The following is a 7,829-nucleotide window of genomic DNA, read 5'->3' as shown; positions in this document are numbered from 1 at the left end:
CTCTCTCCCTGGTTGTCCAGTCCTTCCACAGGTGTTGAATATACTCAGGTCTTCTCCACCTATTTCAAAGTAATTCTTTGACATCACCTTCCCCATCTTCTTTCCATCTCTCTGTTCCCTTTTGTTATCAAATTTCTGAGGAAGGTTGCCTTATCCCTTCTCTTGCAATCTTTATTGAAGTGGCTCTTGATAAAGACATCAATAACCTTTATTGTCAACACTTCCAATAGAGATTTCTTATTCTTTATCATTTGTGAGCTTTCAGGAGCATTTGACACTGTCTATACATCCTTCCTCCTGAAGGCCCTTTTGTAAATATAGAAGATGAAGTTCTTGATTTCCCTTCTCCCTCTCTGGAAAAGTCTTTCAAATGACTGTTTCTCCTTTGTTTAGTATTAGAATTCCTTTAAGACCTGTCTAAGTCCTTTTGTCTTAAATATTCTCTTGTTAGATTATTTTAGCTGTACCCTTTACTTCAGTTAACATTTGTACATTTAAAATGGGAAGTTCCGTGGAGCATGAGCAACATGGCAGCCTCTGAGATGGTTAGGCTATGGCTTCAATTTGACTACCCGCCGCAAGTCACCCCACATTGTACGGTCTTCTGGCTTCTGGTGGACCTGAACAGATGCTGAGTTGTCACGGGTCTCATTAGTCTCATCCGCCAGCGCTTCGCTTCAGTTCTGGGGTCCTCCTAGGCCTCCATCCGGATGGGGGACTATTGCCTCCCGCCGAGCGCACGCCTGGTGAGGGACAACAACGGCCTCAGAGTCAAGTTAGAAGAGAGTGCAGCTCCTGAGCTTTCTGTCCTAGGCAGCGATGGTGGCGACACTCCACTCATTTCTCACCTGTAAAAGCCAAGAAGCGGCCTTCTAAGTTGGAGGAAGATGAACAAACCGAACTAGGTTGCATATTCTCAAAGAAGCGCTGGAAGGGGCAAGAGAACCGCAGCAATCGTGAGAAGGCCTCGGAGGTGGACCCGAAGGCTGCCCCAGGCCAGCCTGTGAGGAAAAAGCAAGCGAAAAAGCGAAGCAGCTTGGGACAGGGTGGATGCTGATGACAGAGAGACCAGAAGGAAGCCACCGAAGAAGGAGAAACGTGAGTCTAAGAAACAGACCAAGAATCGCAGGTCGCCGAAAGCGCAGGCAGTGAAAGAACGGAGCGCCCCGAGAACTGTAGCCCCCCAAAGGCTCTGCTGGAAACGGCACTGGCAAAGCCGAAAGGAAAGTCGGGGAGCAGTGTGTGCGGAGCCCAGGGCCACGTCCTCCTCGGAGCCGGTCTCCTCAGGAATCGAGCAGCGACCGTCTGGGCAAGGCCACGAAGGCAGCTGGGAATTGCTCTAGAAACTGTCAGCCGAGTTCCCGGAGGCCGGGCCTCTGCGCCACGCAGCTGCACACAGACGAGCACGAGCACAAAAGCCGCCTGGAACCTCGCCCCTGGCAAGGGCGAGACCAGCAGGGCCTCCTCCCTGTCCAGTCCAGATTCCAGTTCGGAAGGCGGCCCCAAGCGCTCGCCGGAGCCAGACAGCCGGGACAGGCCTCTTCGCGGGCAGGGGCGTCGGGGCCGGGCCTCGCCACAGACCCGGGCGCCTGGGGACGGAAGCCTCCCGAGCGAAGTGAGCGCAGACAGGCCGCTCCTCTGCCGGCCTCGGTCCCGCCGGCTTCGGCGGAGGATGGGGGCGCGGACAGCACCTTCTTTCTCGGAAGGGCTGAGGGGTCGGGGCTCGCGGGGCAGAGGTCGAGGACGAGGGCCCACTCTGTCCTGCGCCTTAAACAGAAACCCTGAATGTCAGAAGCGGCAGCAGCAGCTAAGCGAGAGGTGAGGAACACATCCGCTGTCATCCAGGAGCCGGGAGAGCTACTCAGGGGCCGCGGTCGGTCTGTTACCAGGTAGCAGCTGCCCCGCTGGTCGGAGAAAAGAGTGCATTTCAGCGTTGGGAACTAACATCCGATTATTCTCCTGATGTCTCTGACCATAAGGAGGGAGAACTATTAAGCCTCAATCCAGAGACCTGGCAAGAAGACACAGAAATCCTGTCATCCCTACCTGCTGTGAAGGAACCTGGGAAATTTGACTTGGTTTATCACAGTGAAAATGGGACCGAGGGGCCTGAGTTCGCTGTGATGCACTGTTTTCTGGAGAGAGTTGATCCATCCAAGACTGGTTATCGAACCTCCAAGTAACACCTCCAGTACCGAGCTTATCAGATTATAAATGTCTTGCTGTGAAAGTGACTGCTATGTGAGCTTTTTTATTTTTAAGAGAATTTAGAAGTTGTGCATACTCTTTGTTATCTTCCTTTTACTGTATAGGGAAAAAAATCTACCTCACCATTTAAAATTGGGTGTTGGTTTGTAGACCAGTTTTTCCTTCAGATTAACTTCAGTTAACAAAATTTAAAACATAACATTTCCCGCAGGCATTGTTTTACGTTTGGTTTCTTTTTCTGTTTTTTTGACCATTGAAGTATTGGTCATGAGTTTATAATACTAAGTACAAGAACAGGCTGCATATCTTGTCTCAATAAATTTTATCAAGTAACATTTAAAAAAAATTAAAACATGTTGCTTCACCTAATTTTTTAACATTTGAGTTGTTCCATTAAATGTGGAATGTCTTATAAATTTCAAGTATTTTATATTTGCAGTTGCCAAGAATTAACAGGCAGTTGGGTTTGTTGCCAGCAATGAGTTAAGGAATCCTTTCATGTTTTTCTCAACTTAAAAATTAAGGATTCTCAGGGACCTGTGTGGAGCGGGGAAAACAGTACCCTGTGTGTTTTGGGAGGAGAGCGGGCAGAGCACCCGGGCGAGAGGATTCGCCGTGCGCTTCTGAGCAGGCGGTGGGTTATCTTGCTGCGAGACGCCAAGTGCCTGCCTCAGTGTGCTGGAGTGAGGATTTGGAAGAGAAATTGCCTTTTCTGTTACTCAGCGACGAAAATGGCTAAATATATAATGTGAAAATTGCTTTCTTTTAACAAAAGATCAGATCCCTCCTTCAGCTTTGCAGATTTCTAAATAAAATCATATTGAACTTAAAAAAAATAAAATGGGAATAATATTTGTGGACTGTAAACATGCAAAATTCACAAAAATCTGCCGTATATTATGCAAACTTAGATTTTTTTTCTTATAACAATTCACTAAAACTAGAAATTAAATAGAAAACTCCATCTCACAAAATGTGTTTAAAAACAAAATGTATTATTTTCTATGGGGAATAGAGTTCAAATGCTGCCCACCATATCAGAACTGTTCCATTAGTTTATTATTAGGTCTCTGAATCTCATTTTTTTCCACTTGATCCAATGTGAACTGAAAGAGGTTAATTAAAACTTATTTTCAATATGTTTATATCTGTTAACTTTTTTATTTACTGTAGTCTTCTCACTATGAATTGAGAACCAGGTTATTCTGTGGTTTCTGTTCATATCTCCTGTACATTTTCATTGTGAACTGTTCGTGTCTGTAAAAAGACGTTCTTTTTTGTCTTCTTTAATATTTTATGCTTTCAGTTCAAACTTAGATCGATATTTACACAGTCTCCTCAGTGTGTTAGTTTTCTACTGCCCCACACTTGGCAGCTTTCAACCTGTATTTATTAGCTCCGGTTAGTAGGTCAGAAGTCTGGTGCAGTCTGGCTGGATTCTCCTGGTTGAAATCAAGGTGGAGGCTGGACTGAGATCTCAAGTGGAGGCTCTGGAGAAACATCAGCTTCCCCGTTCATTAGCTCGTTGGTGTGATTCAGTACTTGTGTCAGTAAGTCTGAGGCCCTTGTTTTTTGCTGGTTGTTAGCCAGGGTTACTTGCAGCCTCTGAGGGGTTTGGTGGAACACGAAATCTTCCCACGGCTTCAGATCTTTGACTTTCTCTTCTTCCACCAGCTGCAGAAAACTTTCCATCCTTCAAGAGCTTGTGTCTACCCAGGAAATTTCCCTATTTAAGGCTAACTCTGTCGTCTAACATCAGTCAGCCATGGGAGAAGTCCATTTCATTCTGGTGTATGGGATTAGGTAGGGCATGTCCATCAGGGCTAGGCAACAGTGGGAGCCACAGCAGAATTCTGGTTGCCATGCTCTGCTTTCTTTCTGCGTACATTTACAAAATGTATCTGTGACTTCCTCTGAGTCTTTCTGAATCAACTTTTAAAATCATCTTTTGTTGTAAATAACATTTAGTAGGGTTTTATTTTGTGGTACAAACTGACTTTTTGCTTCTACAATGTGAGATTAGCCCACGTTGATTTATAGAAATGTGGTTCTAGCTTTTTTTGGATATATTATTTTCTGCTTTCTTTCTTTTTTTTTTTTTTGATACCGGGGATCAAACTCAGGACCTTGGGCTTTCGAGGCAGGTGCCAGAACCACTAAGCTAAATCCCCAGCCCTCTACTTTCTAATTTTGTTTCTTTCAAAAATCTTCACTGTATTATCTGTAGATACGTATACTTTTTCACATGCATTGGGTGTGTTTCTTTTAGTCATTTATAAACCCTGTTGGCATACTATTTTATAGTTTTGTAAGTTGTAAGAGTTTTTTACCCTTTATGTATGACTTTACCTGATACATGTAATCTTATTTTTTCCTTTTTTAAACAGCAGCTACTTCCTCACATGGACAAAAATTGATTAATTAACACAAATTTAATGATCTCTGCTGAAAGTCAGGACACTTGATTTTAGCATTAATAATATTCATGTTTGAATATTAGTTATGCAAGAAAATTATGTTCTAGAGACATGATATATCACTCTTTGTTAAAGTCTTATCAGCAGGACCTAACTGTAAATGTTACGGTCAGGAGAGACACTTGTCTGTAATTTGTTGGAGCTGTTGGCAAATGTGATCTCTCATCTGTGTTTCCTAAGCTTTTGTTCTGATCCCCTTTGGGGTAGCAGAATCTATGCAACTCAAGATTATAAGCTACTTTTTAATATAAAAACCTTTCTTGACAAATTAAAGCTCACAGAATTTTATCCTTGAAAATGATGTGGAATTATCTAGTTGTATTCCTTTGTTTTACAGGTGAAGAAATTGTGGCCCAGATAAGTTAACAAACTCCCCTTGCTGGCCCAGCAATACAGTCTGCCTGACTTCTACTGCATGTTATTTCTGCAAGAGTATGTGTTGCTTTCCTTATGAAAACATACCTAAGAAATCCCAAAGTCAAAAATGTTTTAGAAATGTTATTAGAATGTGATTAACAAACTTTTAATCCATGAGCTAAGTCATTTATTGCCACGTTCCCATTCAGCATCAGAGCTTTCTGAAGCACACTCCTGTGGGTGCTCAACTTAAAATTTTAGAGTTTTAGAGTTTAGCTAATTAAATCTATTGGCAGCTCTTCCTGTGTGGTTTTAACCACTTCAAGGTATTACGAACTTGCATGTACCAGAAATTCTCCATTTGTGTGTTTGATATAAAACTCCTACAAGTAAGTTCTTTAATGTTTGGCATAAATTCTTTAATATCAAAATGCTCCCTATATACAAAATCTATTCATCTTTTTACAAAATCTATTTATCTTTTTATCTTCAAAATGATAACAGCAATGAAGTATGTGATGTCTTCCTCTCATGTTTTATAGTTATTCTATATTCCATGTCAATATCTTTTCAAACAGAGTCATATTTAATTTTTGCCACAGTAATTAACTATTTCTAATAATTTTAACAATTTCTCCTGGTTTCAATCTATTGTAAAAGGATGTTGCTCTTTTACAATTACTTTCTCTCTGCTTAATCATTGTTTCTTTATAGATTGAGTGATATTCAAAAAGTTTAGGCATAGAGTTAAGTAGTATTGTAGTAGTATCTTCATTTGTTCTCCTCTGTACCTAGAAAGATGAGAGAAGAACCATCAAAATGTTTGCGGAAATGTACTGGAAGTCAGAGTAATATGTAAATAGATCATCATTATATTTTTGATTTTTATTAGGACAAAAAATCATTGCACATTTGGCTATACCATGCTCTTAAGTCAGTTTCCACCTAGGCCTGCCCCTTGCTAATGGGAAATTCTAGAGTCAACATAAATGTTAAGGATGAATCTTAAGTTTGCCATGTGCCACCTGTGTGAGCTTGAGCAAGTCCTTTAATCAGGGCTACACTTGCATTTATAAAAATATAGACAATCATGCTTTTTCTCCATAGTTGTGAATGTTAAATGACTTAATGCATACATGATATAATGATATAATGAAAGAGTCTAGGCGCAAGAAGCCTGGGTTTTGTAAGGCTTTGCAAATATTAATCTCATTTTCTTTTTAATCTCTACAGTTGCTTTTAACTTGGGATTTATGACTCCTGGTAGAACATGGTCCATCCACCTGTTGGCCTTGTAGTCAATCTTATACTCTGTATGCATTTGCAGATGGAAGATATTCCTGCCAAATTATATGCTTGAAGACATGTTTGTGCATATTGCCTGCAGTTAATTTCTCTATTCATTAAATTACTGTGATGCTTACAAATAATTCGTTGTGCTAAATCTATCACAGTGCAAAAATTCAGTGATAGATACAATAGGAAAGCTCTCTAGGGAAGTTAGAAAATGCTTAGGCAGATTTGTTTGCTTCAAGAAAATGAGTGAGAAAATTTTGCATAATGTCTTTTGGAGCAATCTTTTTCTTCATAATTGCCCGAGATATTTCAAGGTGCTTTGCTATAAATCTACAGGCTTAAAGACATTGTTTTACAGTCTGGCCCACTAAGAATAATGACCTCTCCTGTTCCTTGTTTTGCTGGGTGATTAAGGGTTTCCTGACTGGCCCCCGGCCATCTGCTCTGACTGTTTTCCCAAAGGATTTAGAACCATATTGTCAAAAATAATCTCTTACTCTGTGAGACTTTCTAGCCCCAGAAGATAAAAAGTTCGCCACGTGTGCTCCAACTCTGCGTGAAAAGCTGATGGTATAAAGCAGCCTCATCATTTATGCTCCTTTAACTAAATTAGGTGTAAATTATTTCAAGGAGGCCAAAGTTCTTCTCCGTGTCCCTATGAGGATAATTTCAGAAATGCACAGCAAGTCCTTCCAACCCCAGATTTGGGGCAAGGAGAAGAAATGAGGAGAAGGAGGAGGAGGAGGAGGAGAAGGGGCTATGGCCCCGGCCCAGTGCACACCTCTCCACAGGGGTTTCCAGCATGTGGGTGATTCTTAACCGAGACGACATAAATCAGACTGACCCGGCCCCAGAGCTCTGATCGCCGCTGTTTTGTGCAACCACATTCGGATCAGCGTGCAGGGAGAGCCTGGATAGTGTTACGCTCCCGCATCAGAGGCGCAGGAATTGAGCGGGGGAGTTGAATATTTAGCTCTGTTAAAATAACAGTGTGCAAGCAGAGAAGAGGCTAGCACGAGGGTGTGTACCCCAAATAACCCAGCCCTCACAGATAGGGTATGGAAAGTGTCCCGAGCCCTCCTCCTCGGAGAGAATTTATTTACACACTGAGTGCAGTAGAATCAAGAAGAGTTGGGTCCATGGATTTTGTGATCTACATCTGCGCAAGATGTGGTCTCTCTGTCTCAGTTGGGGCATTCTGCCCAGTGACCCACATTCTCAAATCCTACTGAGACTGAGATCATAATGTGGAATCAAAATCTTAGTGTCAGAAACATTTTAAGCCAAATTATTTATGGTAATTACTTTTTAATGAAAATTAAGTGTGCAAATTGGGTGTTAAAATACAAAATTGGATGTATAGGTTAAAAATACAATCCTTCCTAAACCCAAAAATTAAATACAATGATCGTACTACAGAGAGAAAAACAAATTAACAATAAACCCGTGCTCAATACAATGCAATAAACCAAATATTTACAACATAAAATA

General features: G+C 41.6%; 1 pseudogene across 1 annotated transcript in view; it reads left to right on the top strand.

The window, feature by feature from the left end:
* The first annotated feature begins 422 nt into the window (after nt 1–422).
* Nucleotides 423–7,829, top strand: part of LOC101697229 (coilin-like) — a 44,298-nt pseudogene continuing 36,891 nt past the window's right edge. Inside the window, exons 1-3 of the transcript XR_015442555.1 lie at nt 423–1,818; nt 1,856–3,758; nt 5,023–5,117. The product of XR_015442555.1 is annotated as a coilin-like (transcript). The remainder of the gene's footprint in view (nt 1,819–1,855; nt 3,759–5,022; nt 5,118–7,829) is intronic.

The sequence above is a fragment of the Heterocephalus glaber genome, unplaced genomic scaffold (genome assembly GCF_053883595.1).
Source record: "Heterocephalus glaber isolate CG9 unplaced genomic scaffold, H.glaber_assembly_v1.0 deba00001550, whole genome shotgun sequence".
NCBI lineage: Eukaryota > Metazoa > Chordata > Mammalia > Rodentia > Bathyergidae > Heterocephalus > Heterocephalus glaber.
The sequence above is the reverse complement of the archived record's forward strand: the minus strand, read 5'-3'. Positions and strand labels throughout refer to the sequence as shown.